This window comes from Pan troglodytes, chromosome 19 (assembly GCF_028858775.2).
Source record: "Pan troglodytes isolate AG18354 chromosome 19, NHGRI_mPanTro3-v2.0_pri, whole genome shotgun sequence".
Classification (NCBI taxonomy): domain Eukaryota; kingdom Metazoa; phylum Chordata; class Mammalia; order Primates; family Hominidae; genus Pan; species Pan troglodytes.
Genome location: NC_072417.2, coordinates 21100424 through 21110531, shown reverse-complemented (window position 1 = coordinate 21110531; position 10108 = coordinate 21100424). Strand labels below are relative to the sequence as shown.

General features: G+C 49.9%; 1 long non-coding RNA gene across 2 annotated transcripts; it reads right to left on the bottom strand.

Moving 5' to 3' along the window:
• Nucleotides 1-2093: 2093 nt before the first annotated feature.
• LOC107968986 (uncharacterized) lies at nt 2094-5598 on the bottom strand. Of its 2 annotated transcripts, XR_010153218.1 has the most exons (5): nt 5243-5598; nt 4420-4536; nt 4105-4247; nt 3134-3267; nt 2094-2814 (listed from the first exon to the last, which is right to left on the bottom strand). It is a non-coding gene; the product is annotated as an uncharacterized LOC107968986 (long non-coding RNA). The 2 variants fall into 2 exon arrangements; XR_001710572.2 differs by lacking the exon at nt 3134-3267.
• Between the last annotated feature and the right edge of the window lie 4510 nt (nt 5599-10108).

Genomic DNA, 10108 nt, shown 5'->3' with positions numbered 1-10108 from the left:
CACCTGGTAAAGAGAGGTTGACCGTGGCAGTGAGTACTCGGGGCACCTGGGGCCAGCTGACCCTTGTGCTTCAGACACAGGTGTTGGGCTCGGTGGGAAGGTCTGCTGGTCCTCTGCTCTTACCTGAGCATCTCCTCTTTCTCTCCAGCCCCAGCTCTTGGCATAAACAACACTTTGGAGACCCTCAGTGCAATTTAGCTCCCTTAACTTTTTTTTTTTTTTAAAGGGCTCACACCTGTAGCTCCAGCAGACTGGGAGGCTGAGGCAGGAGGATTAGTTGAATTCAGGAGTTCAATACCAGCCTGGGCAACATAGTGAAACCTCCATCTCTACAAAAAAAAAAAAAAACCCAAAATTAAGTAGGCATGGTGGTGTGTGCCTGTGGTCCCAGCTACTCGGGGGGGTGAGGCAGAAGGATCGCTTGAGCCCAGGAGTTTGAGGTTGCAGTGAGCCATGATCGTGACACTGTACTCCAGCTTGGGAGACAGAGTGAGACCCTGTCTTAAAAAAAAAAAGTGTGTGCGCTATTTTCTGAAAAACAGAAGCAGACAAAAAGGCCCCATCAATTTCTATTTTGCCCTGGGCCCCTTAACCACAACTCCATCTGGGAATGGCTGGTAGAAGAGTTCAGTCTCGGCACTGTGGGAGAGCAGGCTGGGGGGCAGCTCAGCCTGGGTTACCGACCCTCTAATCCCCCAATGGTGGAATGTGCTTGATTCCAGGAGGCTAAGGTTTGGAGGGTGGGTGAGCTGCAGAGGCTGCTATGGCCCTGCTGTTTGACGCTTCATGATAGATGAGCCCCCAGTCCTCCTGTCTCTGTGTCCCCCCTCCTCCCCCACCGCCCCCCTCACTCTGTGAGGTCTGGCTTGTGCAAGGAAGCCTGTCAGTGTCAGGACACGTTGGCCTCATGGCCCGCAGCAGGAAGGGGGCCTCTGAGGGATGCCTGCTGTCTGGCCCTCTCCTCAAGAGGGGTCCTCTCACCCTATGCCTCAGGGTCCTGGGCGCTTCCCTTTCAAAGCTGCAAAATGATCGCCATTAATGCAGCTTGTCTCCTGGAGGCGCTGAAAATAGGGTAAGGGAGGAAGGGCCCCTGACTGCCTGGCCTCCGAGAACCGGCATCGGTCTGGCTTAGTTGAGGCTGGATGTGGAAGAGAGAAGGGCACAGGCTAGCTTGGTGGATGTTGAGTGGGGATTTTGCCCGAGGGGGTGGGAGCCATTAGGACCACCCTGGGGACTGCTGTGAGTTCAGCTGTGGACTTCTGCAGAGATGTGGCCGCCATCTGGCTGCCAATGAAAGAACCATATTGAAGCCTGCCATGCTGGGAGCAGGGGAAGACAGGCCACATCCCCAGGGTCAGCACCTGCACCTTCCGGAGACTCAGTGCCTCCCAGGGGCCTCCGTGCCTCACTCTGGCCCTAACCTGAAAGTCCCATTCACCTCCAACAGAAAGCTCACCTGGACTGCCCTCATACCCCACTCTGAGATCCACTCTTTCGATCTGAGGGACCTCAGAGGAGCCCAAATGGAGGAGCTATTCAGTCTGGAAAACTGGGGACCCACTTTGTACATCCGCATGAGGAGGCCCTGGGCTGTCAGGCTGGGAGAGGTGGGTCTGGTGGAAGAAGTACCATCCAAGGCAGCTCTGCCTTCCAGGAGCCTGCAGTCTCATCAGAGGCCAAAGGTTACAATCCAGACCAGCCCTGAGCCATAGAAATGTAGCATGAGTCTCACCCTGTCACCCAGGCTGGAGTACAGTGGCACATACATGGCTCACTGCAGCCTCCAACTCCTGGGCTCCCAAGTAACTGGGACCACAGGTATGCACCACCACCCCTGGCTAATTTTTAAAATTTTTTTTGTAGAGATGAGGTTTCGCTATGTTGCCCAGGCTGGTCTTGAACTCCTGGGCTCAAGCAATCCTCCTGCATTCGCCTCCCAAAGTGCCGGGATTGCAGGAGTGAGCCGCTGTGCCTGGGAAGATGCATGTATTTAATATGAGCCATGTATTTAATTGTAAATTTCTAGATGGCACATTTAAAATGGAAAAAGGAGCAGAGGAAATTAATACATTTTATTTAATCCAATACAGATGAAAAATATTGTTTCAACATAAAACATAAATGTAAGCATATTAATATTTTACCTTTTTACCTTTTTCTGTACTGTCTTCGAAAGCCAGTGTATGCTTTACAGTGACATCACATCTCGATTTGCTCTAGCCACGTTTCAAGTACTCAGGAGCTGCATGTGGCTAACAGCTAGCGTATTGGATGGTACAGCTCTAGACGCTGTGGCTTGGGCCATGGCAACAGCACCTTTATTTTTTGTTTAACTTTTCTTTTAAGTTCAGGGGTACATGTGCAGGTTTGTTATATACGTAAACTTGTGTCAGATATTAAGCCTAGTATTTATTAGTTATTTTTCCTGATCCTCTCCCTCCTCCTCCCACCCAGCACCTTCCTTTCAACAGAAGAAAATTCCAGATGGAATGCACAAGGTACAGTGGGTTTGGAGGCATGGAGAAGCCGGTAGAACTTCCTCCTTGGAGGCTTTCAGTCTGGACTGGGCTGCTCCTCCTCCTGGCAGGCTGAAGGCAATCTAGCTGAGAGTATGGCTCCTGAGCGCTGGTCCCAGGCCTGGGTTCTAGAATGTCTCTGTCTGCAGGGCTCACTTGCTGCTGTGTGTGTCACCCGAGAGGCAGCGTAGAGTAGGAAGGGGGGCACTGGATGGGGGGTCAGGACATTCAGGTTCCAGCTGGGCTCTGAATTCTGCACAATCGGGCAGATCACATCCCTTTCTGGGCCTCAGTTTCCCTGTGGGCAAATGAGCAGGAAGGCAATTACTCAATACCCCCATCTCCCACTCTCCCCTTGAAACCCCAAGGACTCATTGAGTGGCATGGGTTGGGATGATACAGGATCTCCTGCATGCTCAGGGCAAGTCCTGTGGCGCTGTAGAATACAGGACTCCTGGGTTGGCACTCTTTGCCACCTGCCAAAAACAACCTCCGCTTCCACACTGGCCTGCCACAGCTGGAGTCAATTCACTGATGTTTACTCAGCCCTCCAGTGTGCCAGATCCTCCGAGTGCCGCTGCTCTAGTGACTCTCACGGTGGGGTAAGGCATCCTCACCCCACATGGAAATGGAGTAATTCCTGAAGATGTCCTCTTAGCCATCACCTGTCTAGCTTGGAGTAGTTGAGCAGATTCATGGAAAGACAAATGCACCTCTTTGTCCTCAAGAAGCATATGATCCAACCTGGAGACTGATTACATGTGGAAAGTCAATACTCCAGCAAGGTGAATGCCAAGAACAATCAAGGCAAGGGAGTGGAAAGGCTGCCACAGGCTGAGTGGTCGGGAAGGCTGCTGGAGGAGGAGCTGGGATCTGAGCCAGCTTGGAAGCCGGGACAAATCACTTCAGGGAGCCAGCAAAGGCACACAGGTGTGAAAACACACAGTGTATTAGAGCACCCAGCATAGGATCCATGACTTGAGCCCACGGTCAGCTCACGCAGTGCAGGGAAGCAGAGGCTCCAACTTTGGGAGGTAGAGGTGGGTTGGTCTGGGGAAGGCAGGATTCCAAGCTAAGGAAGCAGGAGCAGGGAGCCACTGATGGTTCCTGAGCAGGAGCATGACATGCATATGGCGGTGCCAAGGCAGGTGAATGTGAAGGCAGGATGCTTGGAGAGGAAGGTGGGTGCAGAGGGAAATGGCCAGGAGCACCTGTGACAATCACTGTGACAATAACACTCAAAATGGAAAGTCCTTTCATGTCCCTTCTCATTTAATTCTCTTTCAACTCAGTGAAGTACATAGAATGGGTAGTATTGCTTCCTTCTTAAAGATAAAGAAAATGAGTTTCAGAGGAATTAATTGATTTGTCCAAAGGGACCAGCTTGGAGAATCAGACTCAGGCTTTGTGTCTAAAAATACTGAACTCTTTCTACTATCCCACATCTTAATGGTCCAGGAAAATGGGGTCCCAAAAGGAGATAGAGATAACCAAAGAAGGCTCCCCAGAGGGGTGAAGTACATTGAGAGGAGAGTAGAACTCAGATGATCTGAGCATCCCTCAGAACTCTTCACACTTCAATACTGACCTGGTGTATCTGATCCAACTGGTGCTTACATGCCCAAGGTAGGAGTCAGTGAGGCCTAAATTTAGGTCTCAGCTGGCCATCAGCCTGCTGCATAGCTTTGGATGTTTTACGTAACCCGGCTGAGTCTCAGTGTTGTTTCTCATCTGCAAATTAAGATAGCTGGGCGCTGTGGCTCACGCCTGTAATCTCAGCACTTTGGGAGGCCAAGGTGGGTGGATCACCTGAGGTCAGGGGTTCAAGACCAGTCTGGCCAACATGGTAAAACCCCGTCTCAACTTAAAAATATAAAAATTAGCCGGGCATGGTGGCACACACCTGTAGTCCCAGCTACTCAGGAGGCTGAGGCAGGAGAATCGCTTGAACTGGTAGGCAGAGGTTGCAGTAAGCCGAGATCACGCCACTGCACTCTAGCCTGGGTGACAGAATGAGACTCTGTCTCAAAATAAATAAAATAAATAAATATAAATTAAGATACCTGTATATGAGGAGCTCGTAAGGAATGAATGAGATCATTATTAGTGAGAGCCCAGAGAGACCAATCTCTCAGCCAGCCCCTCAAGTCTACACTAGGCCAACCCCCATCGCTTGATGTGACACACAAGTCTGTTCCACACCCACGATTGACCAGAAGACCACCATCCTCCCCCTGCAGCTTCCCCTAGCCTCATGCCACCTCTGCCTTCCTCACACCTCCTCTCCTGCTGTCCCAAGGATGTGCACACCTACTCCCTGCTCCGTATGGCCCCAAAGAGCAGCGGGTGCAGAAGGCATTTCTCTAGTCTGGGACGGCTTCCTAGAAATGCTGCTGAGCCCTGCGAATGCCTAATGACCATGGGAATCATTTAGCAAGAGAAAAAGCCAGACCTTTGCCCTGGCCCAGCTCACAGGTGATGGGGTTAATCGGGAATTCTTTCCCTCCTCAGGGCTGCTGGTAGGGGTCCAGCTCCCCGATGACCTGGGGACACATTAGTCAGTGATAAGTGGGGCTTTCCAGCCCCTTTTATCCTGTTTACAATACACTGGTTTTCCTTAGACAAAACCCTCCTTCCCTGCCTTGCTCCTGGCTGTTATGGCTACATGAGACAATTTGCTGATGGACTCTCTAGGGAGGACAACTTCCTTGGAGTCCCCTTCCCACCTCCTGCAGCACCCGGGGCAACATCCCCTCTACTTGGTGGGTCCTGGAGGGGGCCACAGATGCTTGTTTTTCTCAGCTCATTGCAGCCTCTGAATTCAGAAGTGCCACCCTGTCTGCTCAGCTTTAACCCAAGGGGGTGAGGAGAAATCCAGAGGTGACAAGATGATGTTTCCCTGGCTTTGGGGTGGGAGTGACTGGGGTCATTGTTGCTGTCCAGAGTTGAAGCCATCAGAGGTGTCCTGTTTATCTGTGTGACTCGGCCCTCTTTGGGTCACAAAGGCCAGATGATCCAGCAGCTACCTGGAGGGTGGTTTATGACAGCAGCCTGGTCCTAGTCCCCTTCTGCCACCAACAAGCTTGGCCAGCTTAGGCAGGTGAGTTAATTTCTCTGAAGTTTAGTGTCCTTGTCTAGAAAACTGGCATGGTGATGCCTGTCCTGCCTCCCATGAGGCAGATGGGAGCACAGAACGAGCCACGGCTGTCCCAGTGCCTAAAGGGGAGGCACTGTATTTGGCACTCTGCACTGATTCCAGGTGACGGCTCTTCCAGCAAGAATGGCTCCACCGCTAAGGGCAGTTTTTAATCGCCTAAAAGCCGACTTCCAAATAATTCTAGATTTCTGAAATGCCAAGCAGGTAGGATACTTAGGCGAATAAGTTAATGAAACGGAGTCCATTTCCAGGCAACAGAAGTTTCACAAGCACCTACCTCACACCGGGCACTGAGCTGGATACCAGGAAATGCAGGGATGTAAGACACATCTTCCACCCTCGGGCTAGTGAATGGACAACTGGGACCCCTGTGATGAGTGCTGAGAGGGAGCACCAGTGCTAAGGAAGCATGGGGAAGGGGTTCTAGCCCAGCCTAGAGGTTGGGGCCATGCCCCAAGGAAGGTGAATTCAGAATGGGACTTGAAGAATGAACAGTAATAGCTTAGGCCTGAGACAGAGGGAAGGGTGTTTGAAGCACAGGGAACAGTGCATACAAAGGCCAGAAGACACAAAGACCTTGTGAGGAGAGCTGCAATTATTCTAGTTAGGATGGTGGAAATGACCAGGATGAGGCCAGTACCGAGGGCTCTGTCTGCCACGATGAGGATATTACTGTGTTCTCTAGACACCAGGGTGCCATCAAAAGGCTTAGCATGGCAAGGCACCAACTGTGTTTCATTTTTTACTTTTTTATTTTTATTTATTTTGACAGAGTCTCACTCTGTCACCCATGCTGGAGTGCAGTGGCACGATCTCGGCTCACTGCAGCCTCTGCCTCTTGGGTTCAAGTGATTCTCCTGCCTCAGCCTCCCGAGTAGTTGGGACTACAGACATGTGCCACCATGCCCGGCTAATTTTTGTATTTTTAGTAGAGATGGGTTTCACCATGTTGGCTAGACTGGTCGCAAACTCCTGACTTTGGGTGATCCGCTTGCCTCGGCCTCCCAAAGTGCTGGGATTACAGGTGTGAGCCACTGCACCCAGCCTACTCTGTGTTTTAGAAAGATCTTTTGGGGAACTTTGAAAAGGATGATTGAAAGTGCAGGGGGTGGCTGAAGAATGATGTGGGCATCTCGATGCACTCTCATATTTTAGTAGGGGAAGTGGGACATAGTCACAGCTGGCCCCAACGGTGCAAGGTGGCATGTGAGCATTGGCACAGGTGGGACACAATAGCGGGGCGGCCAGGAGGAAAAATAATCCAAAAGTGTGCTGGGAAGGGGAGTGACCAGGCCAGGAGAGTAGGGGGGCCACTAATAGTTTAAGAGAAGGGATAATAGAATTATCCTATTTCGGCTGGGCGCAGTGGCTCATGCCTGTAATCCCGGCACTTTGGGAGGCCGAGGCAAGTGGATCACCTGAGGTCAGGAGTTCGAGACCAGCCTGACCAACATGGTGCAACCCTGTCTCTATTAAAAATACAAAAAAATTAGCCAGGTGTAGTGGTGCATGCCTGTAGTCCCAGCTACTCGGGAGGCTGAGGCAGGAAAATCTCTTGAACCCGGAAGGCGGAGGTTGCAGTGAGCTTAGATCATGCCACTGTACTCCAGCCTGGGGGGCAGAGCGAGACTCCACCTCCAAAAAAAAAAAAAAAAAAAAAGGAAAAAGGAAAAGAAAAAGGAAAGAAAAGAAACTCTTTGCCTTAGCCAAGAGAAACCACACAGATTGCCTCCTGGGTCTACCTATACCCATTCCAACTTTATCTCACTGCCTGCCAGGAATGCCCTGTGCCTGCCTTTCCATACATCCTTGTAGTTCAAGGTCCAGCTGAAATCACATCTACTCTAGAAAGTCTTCCTTTGTCATAATAATTCAAAGGGATCTTTCTTTCCTGCATTCTGATAGAACTTAATTGTCCTTACTACTCATTACACACTCGTACACTGTCTTGCACTGTTATATTTTCATAAGCCCTGTACCCTCTCATCCCAACTACATGAGAAACTCTTTGAGGTTGGTTATCTATTGCTGCATAACAAATTAGCCCAAAAGTCAGTGGCTTAAAATTCATCCATTTTACTATATCTCTTGATTTTGTGGGACAGGAATTCAACCAGAGGCTCAGCTGGGCAATTCTATTTCAGATGGAGTCTACAGAGGTCACACAGTAGGATTCAGCTGACAGATAGACACAGAGGGTACGATATGGCTTTGCCCACATGTATGATGCCTTGGTGGGAATGGCTGGAAGACTGGACTCAGCTGGGAATGGTAACGGGAGCCCCTACACGTGGCCTTTCCACCATGGTGGCCTCAGGTTGCTGGGCTTCTTCCATGATGGCTGGGGCTCCCAGAGTAAGTGCTGCAAGAAGCTGAGTGGAAGCTGCAGGGCTTCTTATAACCTGGCCTTGAAAATCCCAGAATTTCACTTCTTTCATATTCTGTTGGTCCAGGAAGTCATTAAGACCAGCTCAGGTTTAGAGGGAATAAAACTAGACTCCACCTCTCAATGGTAGCAGTAGCAAAGAATATGAGATCATCTCTATTTTATTACACAATTTGCCCTAAGACCTAGGCAAGCAGGGTCTCTAGCTCAGGCCCCAGGCCAGATTCTCAGGGGACCCCACACTTGAAATATTCTAAGTTCTCGGCCGGGCGCGGTGGCTCACGCCTGTAATCCCAGCACTTTGGGAGGCCGAGGCGGGCGGATCACGAGGTCAGGAGATCGAGACCATCCTGGCTAACACGGTGAAACCCCGTCTCTACTAAAAATACAAAAAATTAGCCGGGCGTGGTAGCGGGCGCCTGTAGTCCCAGCTACTTGGGAGGCTGAGGCAGGAGAATGGCGTGAACCCGGGAGGCGGAGCTTGCAGTGAGCCGAGATCGCGCCACTGCACTCCAGCCTGGGCGACAGAGCAAGACTCCGTCTCAAAAAAAAAAAAAAAAAAAAAAAGAAATATTCTAAGTTCTCTTCAGTGGCTGGGATCATCCCAGTTGGTTTCTCTTCAGAGTACTCTGTGACCCACCTCTTGATCTGTGTGGTTGGCCAAATGCCCTGAGGCGGTTCAGGGCTCATGCCTATGGGGTTGTCCAGGGCAACCTGACAAGTAGATTGCTTCTGCTGACCAGCACAGTATTTATTTTATGGCATTGAACAATACTGGGCCACTAGAATGGTACTGATTGGCTAATTTGGGGTGATTCACATTGGATATATGAGTTCAGAACTCTGGGCTACTAACAGTTCACCACCAACCCTTGAGGTTGAGCCACCTGTGTGGGTCAATGCCCTGGCTCTCACCACATTTATGACCACAGTGCCACCTCTGACATGACACAATAATGAGAGTGGATGCATCCTTTAACCTGACTGCTGGGGTACCCCACCTCCAGCTGGTACAAGGTGTTCACCCCTCTCCAAGGCTTTGCAACACATGTCAGGCAATCCTCCAGAAGTGGCCATGCCTATCTTCTCCATTCAAGACCATTATGCTGTAAGGCCAACCAGCTTTTACAATCAATGTCCTCTCTTGCCTCTGATCAATATAGTGATCTCATGAGATACTGGGTTGGTTTTAAGCTGTTCCAGGTGAGGGCCAGATGTTCCTTACATGAATGGAACTTCTCTTCTTGCTCCACCCATGGGCCCTGAGCCTATCCACTCCCTCCCCTGACAACTGATTTCAGTGTGTGGAAGGCAGGGGTGCAGTCAACACTGAAAGAGATCACCTTCTAGGAATTCAGTGATTAAGGCCTAAAGAATTCAAGAGAAGATGTGGTTGGATGCTATATTGTTGTAAACATACATATAAAACTCTGATCGGTGAAATTTTATTCACATTTTTCTGCATACTCTAAGCAAAACTTGCCATTGGTGTCATCACTAAAGAAGCACAGGAACAAACTTTGAGTTATGAAGCCAGTATTTGTAGGTAGAGTGAAGAATTGTGCAGCATCATGAGTAATGATGTAACCAGCATTAAATAAATGGCATTATCAACACAACCAGCTGTCTTAGTCTATTTTCTGCTGCCATAATAGAATACCACACACTGGGTAATGTTTAAAGAAAAGACGTTTATTCACCTCACAGTTCTGGAGGTTGGTAAGTCCAAGAGCATGGCACCGTCATCTGGTGAAGTTCATCCCACGATGGAAAAGTGAAAGGCAGAAGTTAGTACATGAAACAGACAGACAATGGCAGCCAAACTTATCCTTTTATCAGGAGTCCACTCCTGTAGTAACAACATCAATCCATTCGTGAAGGCTCTGTCCTTGTGACCCAATTGCCTCCCAAAGGCCCCACCTTTCAGTACTGCCACAATGGCAGCCAAGTTTCCAACATATGAATTTGGGGGGACACATTCAAAGCATAAAATTCTCCCCCTGGCCCCCCGCCAAATTTATGTCCTTCTCACTTGCAAAATGTATTCAT